A 21,500-nucleotide genomic window follows, 5' to 3' on the forward strand; every position below is an offset into this window, starting at 1 on the left:
GGGACAAAAGTTACCCCTAAGGACAAAGTTTCACGCAAATCGAAGAGGGGTCGGGGCAACTTTTCTCGATTTCGTGTGAGTTGGTAGAGAATTACCCACGTAAATATTCGAAAGCCTGTAATTTTTAAAGGATTTTTTTATTGATTTGGTGTCTTCGGCAAAGTTGTAAGTATTGATGAGAACTATTCAGAAAAAATATGTCAACGAAAAATAAATGTAATTCAATTTTTTCACAAAAATTTAACTACCCAAAATCTGTATTTTTTTAATTTAAATTTTTTTATTTTTTTGGGGGATAAAACCACGCAACCTTGTATTTAAAATGTTTTGACCTTCCTTTTTATGTAAAATCGATTTTGCAATCGAAAAGTACTTTTAAATTTTTTTGATTAGGTGCATCGTTTTTAGAAGATATCAATTCAATATTATATTTTGTCCGACGAATTCCGGTTTTTTTACTTTTTAAAATAGTGTCCATGATTATCCATTCCTGAAAATATTTTTTCGAAGAGTCCAGAATTTTTTTCGGACGAAATTTATCTTTGAATGGCTATATTTTGAAAATTGTGCACTAAATCAAAAAAAATGTTAAGACCTTTTTGATTGTAAATTCGATTTTACAAAAAAAATAGATCATAAAATTTTAAGTACAAGATTTCATTCAAAAATCACTTTTGAAAAAATCATAACTCATCTGCAAAATGTTACTTCTGAATGGCTTAAAATGCAGATTTTGGGAAATTGATTTTTTGTGAAAAAAGTTTATTAAAAATCATCACCATTTTTCCCGTGTAAACGGAAAAAAATCAGCAATATTAAAAAATATAACTAGAATCCATTTTAGGTTTTTGTAGAGAATTATTCAGTCCTAATCCGCTACTTAAATTTGCAAATCTCGTTTTAAAAAAGGCTATTAATGCTGAAGAACCTCGGAAAAATAACAATAAATTCCTTATTCTTACGTTATTCAGGTTTTCTGTAAAGAGTTATAAAGTTCATTATAAATGGGATATTGATTTTAATTGATTTTTTTCTTTTCGATACTTGAACTTTTCCAGACATCAAAGTGATCATAAAACTCCTCAAGTCTCAGATTTTCGAATATTTCAATACAAGCTGTCACATTTGTATGAGCTTGCTAAAGATTCAATTTGGTTTCTTGGTCAAATAGGAAAGGTTTAAAATCTAAACTCGTTTTTTCGTAGAGAATTGCTCACGTGGCCAGTAAAAGTGTTCTTTAGAGATAAGCTCTTGTTCGATTCTGTTGCTTCACTTTTTTTTCAAAACTATAACACATCTGTCCACGAAGGTCTCCACTTCATCCGTTCTCCAAACCCGCCAATGCAGGAAAACCATTCCAAACGTTGGTCGACCAGCAAGAACCAGCCCACATCTCAGCGTACGACTCCTTCTGCACACACACACACTCACTTCTTCCGCGCTCTAACCTAGAAGCTCGCATCACGTCACTCGTCATTGACCTACTTTCCGACGTTACTCCGAAACCAACAGCAACAACTAGGGGACCATCCATAAACCACGTGGACACTTTAGGGGGAGGGGTATGGCGATTGTCCACGCTCCATACAAAAAAGATTTTTTTTTGCATGGACAATTGTCCACGAGGGGGGAGGGGGGGGGGGGTTCGAGATTATCAAAAAAGTGTCCACGTGGTTTATGGATGGTCCCTAGTCCGACAGCTGCTCTATACCAGTGCCAGCGCGTGTTTCAATTTTTCAAACCCGACCCAAGAAGTTGGGACCGGAATCTACACGATGACGACGCCCTTAGGCCATCAACGAAGATCGTTTGCTGAATGAATCGCCGTAGTCCGGCGGCTGGTTGATTATTCAAGCACTTGCCCGGAGGGGGGGGGGGGGAGGGAACTCCCACCAACTCCGATGATAGTTTTCCAATTAAGGTCATATGCAGAGCCCGCGCGCATGGCACACAGAGAGGTAGAAGAATGGGACGTTCTTGGCGCTATGTGGGTCATTCATGGTAGCAGTCGCTCTGCGCTGCTGTGTGTTTATGCAAATTCTGTTGTACTCGTACTCACGGTCGTCGTGTGTTCTGGACAGGTCCGAAAGGGCTTCGTGTGGTCTCTATACGTTTATTAGAACTGCGACGTACGGCTGCAAGTCTTCCGTGTGTTTGCGTTTCTCATTCAGCTCGGCACACGATATGTTGAGCAACGTGTTGTCTCCGAAAAAGTAGGTCACCTTTTTCTGCTGTGTCATATCTGCCGCCACCGTCGTCGTCGTCGTTAGCACTTGAATATGATGTATGGTACGGTATCAGTTCGGCAAGTACATCGTCTATCGCAACTCTACGCTGCACGTTAGTGTCGTGGAGTTGAACCGGTTCCAAGAGGAGCTGTACCTTTTCAACACGAAGAGAAATTCTGCAGGAGATACAGTAATCTCGAACTGAGAGCAAAACAGTTTCTCATACAGAATTTCCCTCCGTGCAACAGTACTGCAGTAAGGGCGTTAACGCCCATGGCCCGAGGCTTCCACTGCAGTAACGGAGTGCTGGATTGGCTTCATTCACTTTCTCTATCGTTGAGCTAAATCACACCTGGGCCCTGGCCAGCAGCGTACGCGAGCCTATAGGTTGAACCAGTTTCATTCATCTCGCCGGAGCCATGTATGGGCTTCCGGATCCTGGTTCGAATCAGCTGAGCGCATATTTCTGCCGTGACGCAGCATCGGGGCCGAGCGTCAGCGCGGCGATCTACTTTCGCTTTTTGGGTGGTTGGTGGATTGGATTTTGCATTGTGTACACGGAGGCAAAATTAGTTCCCAAAATCGTGAGCAATCATAATCAAAAACGTACCATGGAATTTGAACACTTTGTTCGTGGTTCCCAACTTCATGAACGCTTGTTCACGATTTTGGGAACTATTTTTTCTCCGTGTATGGAATGGGCGCTATTGCTCTTAAAACTCGGTGGTATAAATCCTCGAGGCAGCTACTTTTTATGATTCAGATTAAAGATAGTTGCTGTCGAATTTGTTTACGTAGGGGAACATCATCTAATTCCAGCGTGCCTCTAATGTTGCCATATCAGCACTTTGGCATTCAATTACAGCTCATTAAAGCGTTTTCAACTGAAATCGAGTGATTAATAGCTCAATAAGAAGTGAGCAAGCAAGTTTCTATCAAAAGTTTTGCAAAATTATTTGTTTACTTAGTGAAAATCAGCAAATTGGATGGAGTTAGGAGCGAGTGCTTAACCTGCCAAACATACGAGAATTTCTCCTGTGCGGTCAAAATTTATGCAACTAAAATCCTGTTCCTGTCTGCATTTAAAAAATTTACAAAAAAGGTGAAAAACCTGGGAATAGAAAAGGTGTTCAAGAAAGAAGTAACTTTTGGCATTCCATAGAAACTCTTTTAAAAGATATTGTTGCAGGAGTACATTTCTTTCATGTATTTTTTGTATATTGAAAAGAAAGCTACTGAAAATTTTATTTAAAATTTTTGTCCTTCGGCTCTGGCTTAGGTTAAAGGGAAGGAGAAATGGTAAAACAAACTTTTTTTTATTTTAAGGCTAATTTTCAACATTTTTAAACAAAAAGTTTCTCAAAATTCATTACTAAAAACAGTTACGTAACGGTCAACAATTTGAATAATTTCAAAAAAAAATGTAAAAAGTTTGAAAGTGCCTCATTATAATGCAGAAATAAACGTTATACAACAGTGTTTCTCAACCGGTGAGGAATTCCCCCTGGGGAATGAAGTCTAATCAACTGAAAACAATCTAAAACGCATTTTTCTGCATTGATAATCATATTTAGAATGTTTGGGCTTGTTTAAACATGTTTTGCATTTTTATGAAATTTCAATGTACAGCACCGCAAAAAATCTTTTTCGCAAAAAATAAAATTTTCGTCAATATTTCGATATTTTGGAAACTAATGATGGCAAAACAATTGGGAAGGTGTATAATGCATTTTAAAACACTTTTTTCATTAAAATTTTTATAACATGGCTCGTAATTTCAATTTTTATACTTTTTTAGTTTTTTGCCGGAGCACTTTATTCAACAAATTTTTAAGTCATGTTTGATAGCTAATTGAAGAGTTGAATAATTTATAATTTTCTTGGCAATTTTAGGCTCTAAAATTAAATAATTATTTAAAATGAATTTGAGACCACAGAAAAAAAAATTAAATTTTCGAACTTTAGAAAATTTAAAATTTTGAGCATATAAATTTTGCAATTTTAATTTTTTTGATATTTTGCATTAAAATAAAAAAAACAGAGAAATTTATAAAATTCAAAAGTTAAAAGGTAAAAATATCATAAATATAAAAAATCAATAATTCCACAATCTTTAAATTTTAAATTGTGCAAAAATTGGTCTATAAAATTCAAATATTCAATGCTAATTTTTTTTCATGATTTTTCGAATTTATTTTACAAAAAAAAAACAATTAAAGGTTTGGTTTTATCCCTTATCCCCGAATCCCACTTTCCCGAATCCTATATCCCCGAAAATCATTTCCCCGAAAGTGCCACTTCCCCGAAAAACATTTTCCCGAAAATTCCATATCCCCGAATGACATTTACCTGAATGGCCATTTTACCGAATTGTCGTTTTCCCGAATTTACATAAAACCGAATGTTTACTTCACCGAAAAATCAATTTTTCTGAATGATAACCTAGATATAAACTGAATTGTTATTTAGGGATTTTTTTAAATAAAAGTATGACCTTAATATTAAATTCTCCTACGTGTTTTTAGATTAAAAAAATAACAAATAAACGTAGAAGGCCATTCATAAACCACGCGAACACTTCAAGAGTGCAGGGTATTGAGATTATCCACGTTCCATAACAAAAAAAATTTTTTTTTTAAAGTTTGGTTGATTTTGGTTGCCAAGGTCCCGAGTAATAATTACAAATTTTTGCGGTAGTCGGGCCTGAACGTGTGTCAAACACGTTCTGACCTGAAATCCCTTCGGCCAGTTGTCGCACTTACATCAATTTGAATATTCAAGATTCAAGTGAAGCTCGGAATTTTTGAACGTTCAATTGTGGACATGATACTTTATTGATCGCTACTTCCCCGAACCCGGTCAGGCGGGTATAGCCGTTGTCCAGGACTGCGCGCGCGGTTCTGGGCAACGGCCATACCCGCCTGATCGGGTTCGGGGAAATGGCCGTTCGGGGATATGGTCATTCGGGAAAATGATTTTCAGGGATGTGGAAAATTAGGGGAAGTGGCCATTCGGGTTTTTAGGGGAAATGAATTGTTCGGGGAAATGATTTTCGGGTAAATGACATTTCGGGAAAGTGTATTTTCGTAGATGTGGCATTCGGGGAAATGTCTCTTCGGGAATGTGGGTTTCGGGGAAATGTCATAGATTCATGAGTACATCTTTCTTATCAGAAAAAAATGTAATTTTACCTCTAAAATGTGTACATTTACCACTTTTCTGATGTAGTGCCACTTTTTCACTTTTAACTGAGGTAAAATTATTGCATAAACTTTTAATTATTAATTATTACACCATAAAATAGGTAATATTAAACTTTCCAATACTACACCATCCAAATTTACACAATTTTTTACTGTGATTTCTCCCTTCACCTCCTTCACCCTAATATCCAAGGGCCCTTTCCTAGATTTAAATGTTGATATCATGCCGCGAATGATCATGATCTCTTTTAGGAATAGTGTTAATTTTTTTTTTGCATTCTTAAATTCTTAAGTTTTTTTGAAATTTCTAAGCCCTTATCTGACAGAGCAACATTTTTTTTTTACCTTTGAGTTTTCATTTTTTGTATTTTTCAGTTTGCAACTGACCATGACTTAAGATTTTTTAAAGTTAAATTTATTTGAAGTTTCTTCCATAAATCACATGGACACTTTTTGAAAATTTCAATTGCGTTTTTTTTATTTGTGGGTAGGACAATTAGGCGTTAAACGGTACACAGTAAAAAATTATTTAAATTTTTAAGGTGTTTTTTTATGGTTGAATACCTCTTATTTGATGTAATTTTACCTTAATTAAGACTGAAAAAGTGACATTACACCAGAAAAGTGGTAAAATTGCAAATTTTCAGAGATAAAATTACACATTTTTGCTCAGATGTAATATTACCATTGTTTTTTTACTACAAATACTTCGAAAATCGTTAACATTAGGCCTGGCACACAAATTAAAGTTGAGAAATCATAACGTTATCGACTAGTCGTTGTAAATTGAGGCATGTAATTGTAATTTACGAAATATATCACAGTGAGTATGATTACTGTGCAAATAACTGTTTAATACATCTGTAATTTAAGTTTCAACACTCGTTTCATAGTCGAGTCAACCACTTCAGTCGAATCATTCACTCTTCGACAAAATGTTGGTGCTGTTCGTAGTTTGCGCCGTCGCGGTGGCGATACTCTTGCCGGAAGTTGCTGGAAAGCTTTGCTCAATAAGTGACTGCTCACTCCGAGTACCGTCAAACTGCTCCTTTGTGGCGAAGAAAGAATGCTACACTGCACTGGATCAACCCAAACCGAAGACGGGCGATCCTGAGCATCTGTTCAACTTGCTGTATGACCCACTGGAGAAGGGCTGTGTCTCTTTAAAAGTTCAGACTTTAATAAAGTCGGATGAGGCCGTTTTGAAGCTCGACGTTTACTGCAAATCGAGCTTGTCCGAATCTGTAGTTAAATATTTTGTTATAAACTTCAGTGCAACAGGCAAACCGGGGTCAATTTCCTGCTTCGGAAATGCAGAAATGTGTAAACTCTTGAATCACGAGCAGCTAAGATTGTCTTTTCTGGGCAACGGTGACGAACTAATGCTGGACGACTTGTCGAGCAAGGTGCCGAAGGGTTCATGGATGTGGCTTCGCAAAACTGAATGCACTAAAAATGAAACGTGCGTTTGTCAAAATTTTAAAGCGCTGACGAAGGATATTTCGGAATGCACGAAGATAACAACTCAAGTAACTACTGCCAGCGCCATCAATTGGAAGTGGGTTGTTGGTGCATCGATTGGAGGTTTTGCGTTGGTAGTACTCGTTTCTCTGTGCATCAAAAAGAATGTTTTGAAACAATGTTTAAATAGATCTCGTGTTGATATCCAGCCAACATCGCAGAAAATTTTTGCGAAATGAGGAGAACAAATTTGCATATCTGTTTTTGGTGTGTAATGAAATGTCAAAGAGTTTTGTGTGTGATACAAATTAAATAAATGAAATAAAGCTTTTGAACACAACTTAATCCCATCAACACCTGTTCACGATGGGTTCCACGTCGCCGGGGTGGTATTTAGCACTTGTCGAAAAAAACCTACATTTACTTTGTAGCTGAAAACTACTTTCACTCCGCAACTCCGAAATTGTTCGCCGCCCAGACTCTGGCTGCAACAATTTCAACCGGTAAACCCCGATTCGACAACAGCTGGCCACCCAAAACAAACAAAACCAGCAACAATTTGTGTGTTGACCTAGTTTTAATTAAATTTCGCGATTCGGTTGTTGCCAACCACGATTACGATTTTGGGCACTTCTTCGTAAGAGAGAATTTGTCCGAAGAACTTGGTTACGCCAGAATTGGGCTTGACCATGGTGACGAGGCAGAAAAAGGCGCGACCATGGGGCAGAATGGAGGTCAACCTGGCACGTTGAATGCCTCGTGGACACGCGGTTGCGGCACAGTGACTGCTAGAAGTTGTTACATGTATAGTGCTAATGTAACGACTGGTGTCCCCGGAGGGGCGGTTCTTTCAGGTGGACACTGTTGTTACTTACGAATAATGACTCAAATCAAAATTCGGAACTCAAAATTAACGAATCTTGTAATGCAATCTGAAACCATCATCTCTACACGATGCCACATGCGCTCTACTTCATGAACTGGTTCAATCAAGAGCAGTAAAACAGAAGTCGCTCAACTAGTCCCACGCGTGTGTGGACCAGATACCGCAGCGAACGACGACATTCCCATCACTGGCTCCACCAGCTCACGATGCACATTCCTCTGAGCTGCATCATCGTCGGCAAGGGAATCTCCAAATCGCGCGGAATTCCACCACCGGCCGACCGACCGGTGAAAGAGAAATGATAAACATGCATGCCAATGTCGGTCGGTCTAAGTCATCAGGCGGATTTTGCTCCCTTTTTTCTTGGGCCGTACGGCGGCCCTGGTCAGGTTATATAAACCGCTGCGCCGAGAAACTGGATCACCTCGATTTCCTCGTAGCTCTGAGGAGTTGTTCTTGCTGTTGTTGCGTTAGATTGGAACTGCCTAGGGCAGAGATCCGGCCGCAGTTGGGCACAGTGGTTCTGGAGTTTGTTTTTGTGTATATGTTTTATTCTGAATTTTAAAAATTAATATCGATAAATTTCACAAATTGCATTCTTTAGATAAAAAATGAGTTTTTCCGGAGTTCCCACAGCAGACGGCCAAGAGGTAAACAGGTCTCGAATTTATCTGAGAGAAAACTTATCTACCATATTCACCAACTAGCAACTGTGCAGGGTGGCCACTCAAGTCGGAAATTCGGAAAAGTCGGGAATTTGTGATTTTTTGTCATGTTTGAAAATTATTTTTTAACTCTTGAATAATATCGTAACATTTTGTCAAAATTTGTACAATTTTCAAATTAAATTCATTCAATTTTGCTTTTGTAACTTACTATAAATTTAAGGTTCTTTTCACTATTTCAATAAATATGAGAATGAAAAGGCTTTTGAAGACATCAAAAATCTATTTTTTTATCTTTTAAAATAAATTTGTTATAACTTTAAAAAAAACAGATTTTCATAATATTGTTCCTGAATCAAATGATCTTTTTTAATTTTTGTTTATCAAACAAGAAGTAAAGTTGATGAAAACTGTTTCATTTTGTCACGTTAATTGAATATTTGAAAAAATGGCAATGTTTTTTTTCTGTTAATATTTGTTATTTTTAAGGGGTTACATACATGTAAATCGGCAACAATGTCAGAGGTGGGTTTGAGCACACACATAAACTTTTTTTTTAATCTGTTTTCAGGGCATTAAAATATTACTTTTCATCTATTAACAAAACAAATTTGAAGACATTTGGTTGTAGCTTTGCCGAGATATAGCTATTTGAAGTTTGCAGTTTCAAAAAACGGGTGCCACGATATCTCAACATTGCTTCGATCAAATTGGCTCAAAATTTTGGTGAAGACTCGTTAAACCGGTATCGTGTGCATGACGAAGGCCGATTTTCAAAAAGTTTATTTTAAAAAAAAGATAAAAATATTTTTCTGTTTTTCATATAAAAAATCGCCAGTTTTTGATTTTTGTATTTTTTGAAAATTCAAAATTTCAAAATCGGGCTTCGTCATGCATACGATTTGCAATTTGGTCCGTCCCATCTCGAGATATCGTGGCACCCGTAAATTAACTTGGTGTTCAGGGAAAAACGCTCAGAAAATTAGACAGTTTGCTTTACGCATGGCAAAACTCTGAGCTTAAATTGTCTCTAACTCAGTTAAATCATGAAATACCTTCATGAAACTTTCAGGAGTGTTTGAAAATCATCTTTTAAGTTGATTTAATAAATTTTCTGTAATATGAAATTTTGTAATTTTCTACATGTATGTAACCCCTTAAGCTAAATTCATTTTAGTAATTTCAAAACAATAAATCAAAATGTTGCCTTCGAACAATTTTGTGAAAATGTATAAATTTACTATAGATAAAACATGATTTTCAGCTATCGGAAAATTTAAAATCGAATAAAATATAATCGCTGTTCGTTTTGAATGAAAAATTTAATAACTTCTTTACGTTTTGAAAACAAAAAAATATTTAAATTTCATAAAAATAATTACAAAAATTTTTGGGTTACTGCAAATAATTTAAAGAATTTGTCCCTTTAAACATTTCTCTAAAAATAAGTGGGATCTTATCAAACTGAATAAATCATTGAAAAAAAAATCAGTTAAATACTGATAACTATAGATACATCAACATTGATACAAAATAAAAAAAGTAACTTGGTAAAAAAAAAAACATTTTTTAACGAATTTTTAGATATTTTTTTAAATTCTTAACAGCAATCATGTTGAAGCGTTCTTTGATTTAAAATAAAACAAAATTAGGAATGATCATTTAAATTTAGTAACCTATTGATTTTGCCATTTCAAAGTATTTGAAACAAGTATCAACAACTATACGATTGTCAGTTTGAAAAATAAAAGAAACATTGAAACTTTAAGTATTGTTGAGATTTTGATTATTTTTCAAAGACAATTGTTTATGATTCTAGTCTGAATCAAATAATAAGCTTCCATTCAGCTTGTTTTTTGGTTAATATTGACTTTTCTGGTATATAGTTTTTTGCTTGAAATAATTCTTTAGATAAGAAATGCCTATTATTTGAGCTTTCTGGAAAAAGTCGGAAAAAGTCGAAAATTAAAAAAAAGGGATTTGAGTGGTTAACCTGCTTTAACTTTAACCTTCTTCATTGCCAATTGTGACAATGATTGACAATTTTCAAAATAAGCTTTGAAATTTTAGGTTATAGGTTAAGCTTTCGGTTATATTTCAAAGAATGATTTCTGGAGTTTTTTTTTAAAAGTCCAATAAAATAAATATTCAGTTTTTGCATTTTGGGTGTTTTTGAACCCGTCTTGAGTCAGGGGTATTAGAAAACACCCAAAAAGCAAAAACTGAAAATTTGGTTTATTGGACCTTTTCAAAACAAAAACTCCATATTTATGCTTTTACTCTGAATCAAAATAATGCTTCCAATTTTGAAGTAATGTTTTTACCAACATATTGTTAAGTTGTTGTTTTTTTTACTAAAACTGTCAGTAGTTTTATGTTTTAAAGAAACCGGGCAGGTAAAAAATGCCTATTATCTGAGGTTCTGAAAAAGTCGGGAATTTGAAAATGGGATTTGAGTGGTCACCCTGCAAACATCGAAAATTAATTTGATCAAGCTTCTCCCTCAGCCAGTCCCACTGTGCAAATAGATAGTCGTCGTCGTCGCCGTGTCTTGAGTTTAAGACGTTTTTTTTCTCCGCTCTGCTCTACTCGTTCAGACGGTTTTATTCGCATTGCACATCGTCATCGTGAGTCGCCGCCGCCGCCCTGTTTAACGGTTGTGTGAACCTCTAGTAGCGGCCGTCAGAAACGGCATCGTTACTGCACTTTGCTCGGCGAATCTAGGGCACGTACGATTTGGCTGATGGTGATGATGATGATTGTGGTTTTAAGTAGAGATATGAACAGACTTTTATTTTGTCTTCAAGTTCATATTTTATAAATATTTTATAAAATTAAATTTTCAACTATTTCTATCAAATTACACATGATGAACGTAAATTTACGAGATCTGTTTCAAACCGTAACGGAGATCCAATTTCATCGTGCTCCCCCCTTTGATTCGATTAAACTATCAATTAACTAAATGGATTACTAATGGTCGAACCCGGTAATTAATCTTCTGCTTTTTCTTTTCTCCTCCTCTCTCTCTCTTTCTAGGTAAGTTGAGATTTTCCAACAACCTGCTACACCCACCAGAAACTAGGCTCCGGTTAATCCCATCAGGCAAAGGTAGTTCAGCGTGACGACCCTATTTTAAAACGAAAAAAAAAACCGTTCAATTGCATCCTGCAATTTTCCAAAAGCCCACACACAACTCCTGGTGACGTCCGGAACACGGAATTACGTCTTCTCTAAGGCCCAGCAACGTGCTCGCTCGTGGTGGTGGTGCTCCAACGCAACACACTTTGTTTGAGCCGGCAGTCAGGTCGGGTGGCCTTATCACAAGTGTAAACATTGCACTTGCCTTGGGGTTGGAATGAAAACTAGCAGCGTGCAGGGTGGCAACTGCATGTGAATTCTTGAATTAAACTTATCTGGATGACATTTTTTTTTCTTTTGCAGATTTGATTTATACAAATTACAAGGTTGACAGTATGTCCCAAATTTTGAGCAACAAATATGTTTTTACTGTAACGATTTGTCCAATATGTTTAAATAAGATCATATCTAAAATTAAGAATATTCAAGTTCTGGTCTACCAATTTTTTTTCCAAAAGTAACAAATTAACAAAAATTACAAAGTTTTTAAAATACTTGCAGTAAAAATTACAATGTGTTTGGTTGCTGTTCATTTTCTTGAAACTATTACTAGTAAAAGTATAGGTCACCGACAAAAAAATTTCCGGGGAATCCGAAAAAAAAAGTTTTGACACTGAGATTTTCTCATTATTTTTTTTAAACTGCGACTGAAAAATTGCTGTATTTTTGATTATTTTTAAACAAATATTGTCTAGCTTTGACCATTTCTGAATGTATTTTTTTACTTTTTTTACTTGCAAACATTAAGAATTGATACAATGGTTTTTTCTCAATGTCATCCGATTAAAATGTATTTTATAGTTCGAAAACCGCTCGTAAATTTTCTAAAGCTTAAAAACTTAAAATTATAATATTTTTTCCAATCCTTTAAAAAACAAATTACAATTAACGAAAATTAAATTTTAAAATTTTCAAGCATTAGTTAGGCTTGAAATTTTTTAAATTTGTTTTACAAGTTCAGAAATCTTACCTTTCATTTTTTTCAGTTACAAATTTTCTGATTTTGAAATTCCAAAAAATCTAAATCTAGAGACTTTTTTCAGCTACCCAAAAAAAATCAGAAATAGAAAAAGATGGACACTGTTAAAAAAAAAATATTCCTGTTTCTGAAAAGATCCTATAAACATAGGAGACTCCATAGCCCTATGAAACATATTTTATATTTTTTGTGGTATTTTACATAAATTTAAATCGAAGTGCATTTCATAATAAATAATGTAATGTACTAATCGATTACAAATTCGATTTTTCATTAAAAAGATAAAAAAAAAATTTACGGTAGATTTTTTTTCCAAACAAGGTTTATTGATAAATCATAACAAGACACAAAATCTATCAGAAAATTCCTCAAAGAGATACAGATTTTCGAATTTCTACGTACTCTTTTTGCATTGACAGACAGATGAATAAATTGTATTTTTTTGAAGCAAGACTAACATTTCAAAAGAGCTAAACATTCAACATTACGCCCTTTTGAAGTGTTATTCTAGCTTAAAAAATATGTTTTCCAAAAGATCTGAAGATTTCACGAATGTTTAATGTTAAAAAAAACATTGTAAATCGGACCCAAAAAAATCTGTTAAGTACTTTTCGAATGCTATTTCAAATTTGCATAAAAATCGAAATAAAAAAAATGTACAAAATTTCGATTCCAAAAATCTTTTTTTTTACAAAAAATTATAACTTGGTGGCAATTGTTTTACCATACTTCTCTATGGCTCATCAACCCGCAACTTGGTTACATATTAAAAAATCTAAAAAAAAAACAATTTTGGGAAATTGAGTTTTTGTGAAAAAAGTGCCGGCTATTTTTTTCTGAACAGTCCTCATTAAAACCTACAACTTTGCCGAAGACACAACATTAATCACAAAAATTCCTTCAAACGTTACAGATTTTCGAATATTTACGTACCATTTCTTTGTGGACAGCTGCCAAATTGTCCAAAGTTTGCCAAATTGGTCAAAGTTTGAGCCAAAATAAAAAAAAAAAGAAAAATAAAAATAGATGTCATTTCAAAATAATTGTAAGTAAAATTTTAAAAATTGCATATTGTTTGTCGATTTTGTAGTAAATACACTTAAAAAAATAGCGTAAAAACTTAGAATTTTTAAACCACATTTGAGTCGTCACCCTGCCTAATGCGCACACTCCATTCTTCAACGGTGCAAAGTGTCCACTAGCATTATAGTGGGCATTCCTGGAATGTGTTTTTCTAAATGTCAGCAAAAGATCAACTAGCGCGTGAAATTCAATTTCTGCAAAAACTTTCCACTGCAACCCACGTGGGCCTTCCTCCTCCCAGAACGCACCTGCTGCACCAGTTCTTCCTCGTCCATCAAGGTTGGCTCACAATGCACACGTGTTGCTTCCTTTTGCTGCGACGACCCTCAACGACAACAACAACAACAACTCCAACGGCGGGCACGTTTCGCCCCTTTCGCGCGCGCGCGTGGTGCTTCTGTTTTTGATAAATTTATTATTATTGTTTACGCCCTGTGGCCGGGCCGGGCCGTTGGTTAGTTAGTATAAGCCGGCCTGTGATGTAATCCGCACGCGCGGTCAATTTGTTTGCCATTTACTCACGACTTGAAGAGGATGGGGAGAGGGGTAGAAAGGGTGATGGCGCTTCCAGTGAAATGAATTTGTTAGCACACACAGTCCTTGATAGGGCGCGTACCTTGGCATATTATGACCATGGTTATGATGATGGGCCAGCCACAGGTAACGTGTGTGGTTTGTGATCGGTTACTTTGTGGAGGACGCACCGAAGGTTTCCGGTTACTGGGGCACGTTTTCTACATTTTGCACGGCGTGGCGTTATTAGAACTGCAATTGACGATATGTTTATCGTACTAAATTACTTCTGGGAATGTTCGGAGAAATCATACTGTGCAAGAAGCCCCAAAAATGGTATTATCTTCTTCCTGTATTTTTTTTTTCAATTTGTTCTTAGGCTGGTACAAATATTTAGAAAGTTTTTTTCACCCCACGAAAAATCAGGGGGCAAATAAAATATTTTTTCAAAAAACTTCAAAACTTTGTAACCTGACCACGATCTTCATCTGCTCAGGTTTGACAATCGTCGACCGCTTATCCCACATAGAACCGTGAAGGCAAATCTTTACAGTCTGTAGGCTTATGTATTGCACTACACTTGCACAACAGAACAACACCACAAACCTCACCACGACTGATCGTACGCTATCACGATCGTTTGCACCAGATGTCCGTACACTGCCCAATACCACCTCGCGTACGCACTATCCGCGAGAGTTGAACCTACTGTTCGCTCACTGAGGGTATCTGCACCAATGTTTACCCCAATCATCATCAGCATTTGCGATTACCTGAAAGTGCACACCTGTGCATGGAATGACCACGAGGGAAGACTACATCAACTACCTGTGCGACAGTCAACACGGAGATCAACATTAACACCCACGATCACCGCATAATCTCAATTAATCTCCTTCAATCAACCAGTCCAGAACCGGTGGACCGGTATGATGACCCTGAGGGCTGACCTCACTTCGCTCACGTTGCTCTCTCGCTCAGAAACGATAAGCCCGAAGATGACCATCGAACTGATAAAACCTACCACATGCTCTAATACCACCATCAGTTGGCAGTTAACCATAAAGCAGGTCACCTCGCTAAACCAATTTCGCGTCTGCAAGAGGAACAAAACAGTGTGAAGAAGATCTACAAGTTGGATATTTGTGCCGCGGGTTCATCGACCTGACTGCTGTAAGCAGTGTCCCGGGAAAATGGTGGATTAGTTCTAACTTAATTGTTTTATCTAGAACGCAGCTTTGAGGCTGAGGATCGGGACGGAGTGATTTCGCGGTGAACCAAATTGAACGCGATCACAATAGGTGCGAAGTGGTTCTAACCTAGCGCTGCTGATTACTAAATTAAGCGCTTATTTCTTTAGAGCAATTGGTCATCTTTTGGCCGGACTGTGGTCTGCGCCTCACCTAAGCGCCAAAGCTTTATTAACATGGCTTGTGCGCGTGCATCGATGCAGTAAGCAGGAGTATTGATTGAGATCGGTAAGATTCGTGAGGGTGTCTGCAGAGTGGACTTTTTTGGGGAAAATTGGTAGAATATCGCCATTCTAAGGACTTCTCGTTGGACTTCTGTCCAGGCCCTATTCTTCTCTTCCAAACATGTACTACAACTACAAAATGGCGGCGGCTGGAACGAACGTTGGTCCACTGGAGTGGATCTACGCCGCGCTTGACTGGGCCGCTGGTGTGCCCGGAGAACCGGCTAGGAGTCGGTGGCGAGATGGTGTTACGACGGGCAGCTGGTATGACGGCGGGTCAGGGCGACCAAGCCGACGAACGAGTGCGTGAGAACGCCGTACCGCAGACAGCAGCGTCGAGGGATTTACACTTTTACACTGACACATTTACACTTAGGTTAATTCACTAATATAGGTTTAGTATGACCATCTTGTCCGTACGTTTAAAACGGCCTGATGAAGGCGCCTCTTTGAGTGCGATTAAATGGATCCAATCATGATAAATTCTTGTGTATTTCTGAATTTTTCCGCCCTTTTGGGCCAAATAAAACTTGAAAAATTATAACTAATGATTTTATTGTGCACTGCAAATATTCTACTTTTTCGGTTCTGGGTGTGGAGACGGGGAGAGGATCTTAGGAATTTCTGCTCAGCGGACGCGAACCTCAACAACTGGACTTCGTGGTGCGGGAAACAGCGTTTCTGGTGAGTTGTGAACTTTTTGTTATCCAAGTCTCATACATGTCTGGTTAGCTGGTGACAAAATGGCGCCCAACGTGGGGCTATGATGGGTCTGCTAGATAGTGGCAGTCAGGTGTCAATTGTTGGCACAGAATTCGGAAATATTACACAGTTTTTCAATGTTCAACCACTTGACAAACCAATTAAACTCTCTTCTGCTAGCGGTGATTCATTGAGCATTCAGGGATATGTGGACATACCATTCACGTGGAACAATGTGACCAAAATCCTTCCTTGCTTACTAGTCCCACAACTACAGGAGAAATGTTTACTTGGAGTTGACTTTTTCAAACTTTTTGACGTCAAGTTAACAGTAGACAACAATTGTGATAATTTACAAATATTTACAGTAGACAGTGCAAATGATATTTTTCAATCGCAAAACAATAATTATTCTTTTGATATTAATATTAGTCATGAACTTAGTCCTTCACAATCAGCTGAGTTAGAGGATGTCAAAGCAACATTGAAATGTTCTGCACCAGAAACGTTGGAAATTTGTAATGTTATGGAGCATGAAATTATTTTAGAAGATACAAAACCAATTCACTTAAATCCACATCCTTGGGCTCCAGGTATTCAGCGTAAAATTAATACAGAAATTGATAGACTTTTAAAATTAGATATTATAGAACCTTCAAATTCTGATTGGTCACTTCATGTGGTCCCTGTCACGAAAGCGAATGGAGATATGAGACTTTGCTTAGATGCACGAAAATTAAATGCTAAAACTATCAAGGATGCTTATCCCCTTGCAAACACGATGAGAATTTTAAGCAATTTAGGCAAAAATCTTTACTTTACAGTTATTGATCTGAAGGATTCTTTCCTACAAGTCAAGCTTAAAGAAAATTCAAAAAAATATACTAGTTTCAAAATTATTGGTCGAGGACTTTTTCAATATAAAAGATTACCTTTTGGTTTAATTAACTCTAGTGCAACATTGTCAAGAATTCTAGATAAAGTGCTTAAAGATGGAAAATACGAGCCGTTCATTTTCGCATATCTTGATGATATTATTGTTGCGACAACAACTTTCGAGGATCATATTAAATATTTGCGTATAGTAGCTGATTGTTTAAGAGAGGCTAATTTATCTGTAAACATTGATAAGTGTAAATTTTGTGTGAAACGTATTAAATATTTAGGTTTTATATTATCTCAAAATGGTTTTCAGCCCAACCCTGAACGTGTTGCAGCGATTTCTAAATTTGCCAGACCGACCACCCCTAAGGAAGTCCGAAGATTTCTTGGAATGGCTGGTTATTATAGAAACTTCATTCAAAATTTTAGTGGAATAGCTTCGCCAATATCAGACCTCCTTCGAGGAAAACCAAAGAAAATTATTTGGACACCTGAAGCTGAAAAAGCATTTATTAAGCTCAAGGAATGTTTGATGGCAGAGCCGGTTCTTGCGAACCCGGACTGGTCAAAAGAATTTATTGTACAAACTGATGCAAGTGATCTAGCAATTGCTGGAATTTTAACTCAAAATTTAGATGATGGTGAACATATTATTGCGTATTTTTCAAGAAAATTGTCAGCTGCTGAGAAGAAATATGGACCAACTGATAAGGAGGGACTTGCTGCTCTCGAGTCGATTGAGCATTTCCGTTCATATCTGGAAGGTTCACATTTTGACCTCATCACGGACTGTTCAGCGATAACCTTTATTCGTAATTCAAAATGGCGGCCGAGCTCGAGATTATCTCGCTGGTCTGTAAAATTTCAAGAATATGATATGACTCCAAAACATCGAAAAGGGAAAGAAAATGTTGTGTGCGATACGCTCAGCAGAGCGGTGTGTGCAATTTTTCCAGATACAACTTCACATTGGTATACTAATTTAAAAACTAAAATTGAGCATGAACCTGATAAATATCCAAATTTCAAAATAGAAAATGATTCAATTTGCAAATTAATTTCTACGCGTTCACAAATCCATGATGGACGTTTTGAGTGGAAAATTTTAGTTCCTCCAGATAAAATTAATCAAATAGTAAAACAAGAACACGAACAACTCATGCATTTAGGGTTTGATAAAACTTTTGATAGAATTAGGCTTAGATATTATTGGCCGAAAATGAAGATTGATATTAAAAATATATTATCCAAATGTTCAAATTGTAAACAATGTAAATACCCAACAGTTGCAACAGTGCCTTTAATGGGCCAGCAGAAGAATGTTTATAGGCCATTTCAAATGATAGCTATAGATTTTATTAGTGGATTTACTAGAAGTAAAAAAGGGAACACTGATTTATTAGTAGTTCTTGATATATTTTCCAAATTTGTACGATTATTCCCAGTACGTAACATAAGTGCAAATGTTTGTAGTCAAATTTTGAGAGAAGAGTGGTTCTTGAAATATGGTGCTCCAGAAGTACTCATTTCTGATAATGCTGTGTCTTTCACATCTAATGCAATCAAAAATTTACTAAATGAATTTGATGTTTATCACTTTTGAACAGTCGCCGCCATTGTCAGAACAATCCGGTCGAAAGAGTAAATAGAGTTATTTTGTCATGTATACGAACTTATTCTAAAGACGATCACAAAATTTGGGACAGCAAAATTAGTGAAATTGAATTTTCGCTGAATAATTCTGTCCATTCTTCAACTGGTTTCACGCCATATTTCGTAATTCACGGTTTTGAAATGGCAGTGAACGGTAACGATCATAAACAAGAACGTAATACAGAACAACCATCAGAAGAACGATTCATTGAACAAAGACGCAACATAATTGGACCACTTTATGAAAAGGTAATAAATTACAACAAGAAACAGTACGAAAAATACAGAAAATCATACGACAACAAACACAAAACATATCCTCAAGTGTTCGAAATAGGACAGTGTGTGTACAAGAAGAACTTCAAGTTATCAAATGCTGCAGAAAATTACTCGGCCAAGGTCGGACCTGTGTACGTGCCATGCAAAATTCTCGCGCGTCGTGGTGTCTCAACATACGAGTTGATTGATGAAGAAGGTCGTAATATTGGACTTTTCGCGGCGCAAGATTTGATTCCGGGTTAAATTTTCTGAGAATAGGGTGAAAGCTGTATGTTTCTGAGTATAGGTCATGATTTTGCATAATAAGTGTAATTATATATCATTTAGACGAACTTAACTAATTTAGGTACCTAACATTTTTTCAAAAAAAGATTCCAGATCGAAAAGACACTTCTGAACTATTGCGACGGCGATTGTGGCATGTCAAAGATCAGTTCGAACCAGCACGAACACATTCTTACACTATTCGCGATTTTCTAACATGATCATTTTTCTCTTAGAAACTGCCCAACAAATTCACCAGCATTACTACATATGTATAAAATTTTGATAACTAAAGCTAAACGACAACAAACAGTGTCAATAAATAAGCAAAAACCACAGTTTTAGATTATTTATTGCCATTGGGTCTAGGGGTGTTGTAACCTGACCACGATCTTCATCTGCTCAGGTTTGACAATCGTCGACCGCTTATCCCACATAGAACCGTGAAGGCAAATCTTTACAGTCTGTAGGCTTATGTATTGCACTACACTTGCACAACAGAACAACACCACAAACCTCACCACGACTGATCGTACGCTATCACGATCGTTTGCACCAGATGTCCGTACACTGCCCAATACCACCTCGCGTACGCACTATCCGCGAGAGTTGAACCTACTGTTCGCTCACTGAGGGTATCTGCACCAATGTTTACCCCAATCATCATCAGCATTTGCGATTACCTGAAAGTGCACACCTGTGCATGGAATGACCACGAGGGAAGACTACATCAACTACCTGTGCGACAGTCAACACGGAGATCAACATTAACACCCACGATCACCGCATAATCTCAATTAATCTCCTTCAATCAACCAGTCCAGAACCGGTGGACCGGTTTGATGACCCTGAGGGCTGACCTCACTTCGCTCACGTTGCTCTCTCGCTCAGAAACGATAAGCCCGAAGATGACCATCGAACTGATAAAACCTACCACATGCTCTAATACCACCATCAGTTGGCAGTTAACCATAAAGCAGGTCACCTCGCTAAACCAATTTCGCGTCTGCAAGAGGAACAAAACAGTGTGAAGAAGATCTACAAGTTGGATATTTGTGCCGCGGGTTCATCGACCTGACTGCTGTAAGCAGTGTCCCGGGAAAATGGTGGATTAGTTCTAACTTAATTGTTTTATCTAGAACGCAGCTTTGAGGCTGAGGATCGGGACGGAGTGATTTCGCGGTGAACCAAATTGAACGCGATCACAATAGGTGCGAAGTGGTTCTAACCTAGCGCTGCTGATTACTAAATTAAGCGCTTATTTCTTTAGAGCAATTGGTCATCTTTTGGCCGGACTGTGGTCTGCGCCTCACCTAAGCGCCAAAGCTTTATTAACATGGCTTGTGCGCGTGCATCGATGCAGTAAGCAGGAGTATTGATTGAGATCGGTAAGATTCGTGAGGGTGTCTGCAGAGTGGACTTTTTGGGGAAAATTGGTAGAATATCGCCATTCTAAGGACTTCTCGTTGGACTTCTGTCCAGGCCCTATTCTTCTCTTCCAAACATGTACTACAACTACAAAATGGCGGCGGCTGGAACGAACGTTGGTCCACTGGAGTGGATCTACGCCGCGCTTGACTGGGCCGCTGGTGTGCCCGGAGAACCGGCTAGGAGTCGGTGGCGAGATGGTGTTACGACGGGCAGCTGGTATGACGGCGGGTCAGGGCGACCAAGCCGACGAACGAGTGCGTGAGAACGCCGTACCGCAGACAGCAGCGTCGAGGGATTTACACTTTTACACTGACACATTTACACTTAGGTTAATTCACTAATATAGGTTTAGTATGACCATCTTGTCCGTACGTTTAAAACGGCCTGATGAAGGCGCCTCTTTGAGTGCGATTAAATGGATCCAATCATGATAAATTCTTGTGTATTTCTGAATTTTTCCGCCCTTTTGGGCCAAATAAAACTTGAAAAATTATAACTAATGATTTTATTGTGCACTGCAAATATTCTACTTTTTCGGTTCTGGGTGTGGAGACGGGGAGAGGATCTTAGGAATTTCTGCTCAGCGGACGCGAACCTCAACAACTGGACTTCGTGGTGCGGGAAACAGCGTTTCTGGTGAGTTGTGAACTTTTTGT

The 21,500-nt window shown here is 37.4% G+C and overlaps 1 protein-coding gene and 2 long non-coding RNA genes across 8 annotated transcripts in view; all 3 read left to right on the forward strand.

Moving 5' to 3' along the window:
* The window catches only part of LOC6034075 (ribosomal protein S6 kinase beta-2), a 69,225-nt gene that overhangs the window by 15,556 nt on the left and 32,169 nt on the right, over positions 1-21,500 (forward strand). The window lies entirely within an intron of this gene.
* Positions 15,211-16,174, forward strand: LOC119768786. The gene is made up of 4 exons (XR_005278225.1): positions 15,211-15,332; positions 15,389-15,460; positions 15,520-15,637; positions 15,733-16,174. It is a non-coding gene; the product is annotated as an uncharacterized LOC119768786 (long non-coding RNA).
* On the forward strand, positions 20,354-21,337 carry LOC119768787. Its single transcript, XR_005278226.1, has 4 exons — positions 20,354-20,496; positions 20,553-20,624; positions 20,684-20,801; positions 20,896-21,337. It is a non-coding gene; the product is annotated as an uncharacterized LOC119768787 (long non-coding RNA).

This window comes from Culex quinquefasciatus, chromosome 3, assembly GCF_015732765.1.
Source record: "Culex quinquefasciatus strain JHB chromosome 3, VPISU_Cqui_1.0_pri_paternal, whole genome shotgun sequence".
Lineage (NCBI taxonomy): Eukaryota > Metazoa > Arthropoda > Insecta > Diptera > Culicidae > Culex > Culex quinquefasciatus.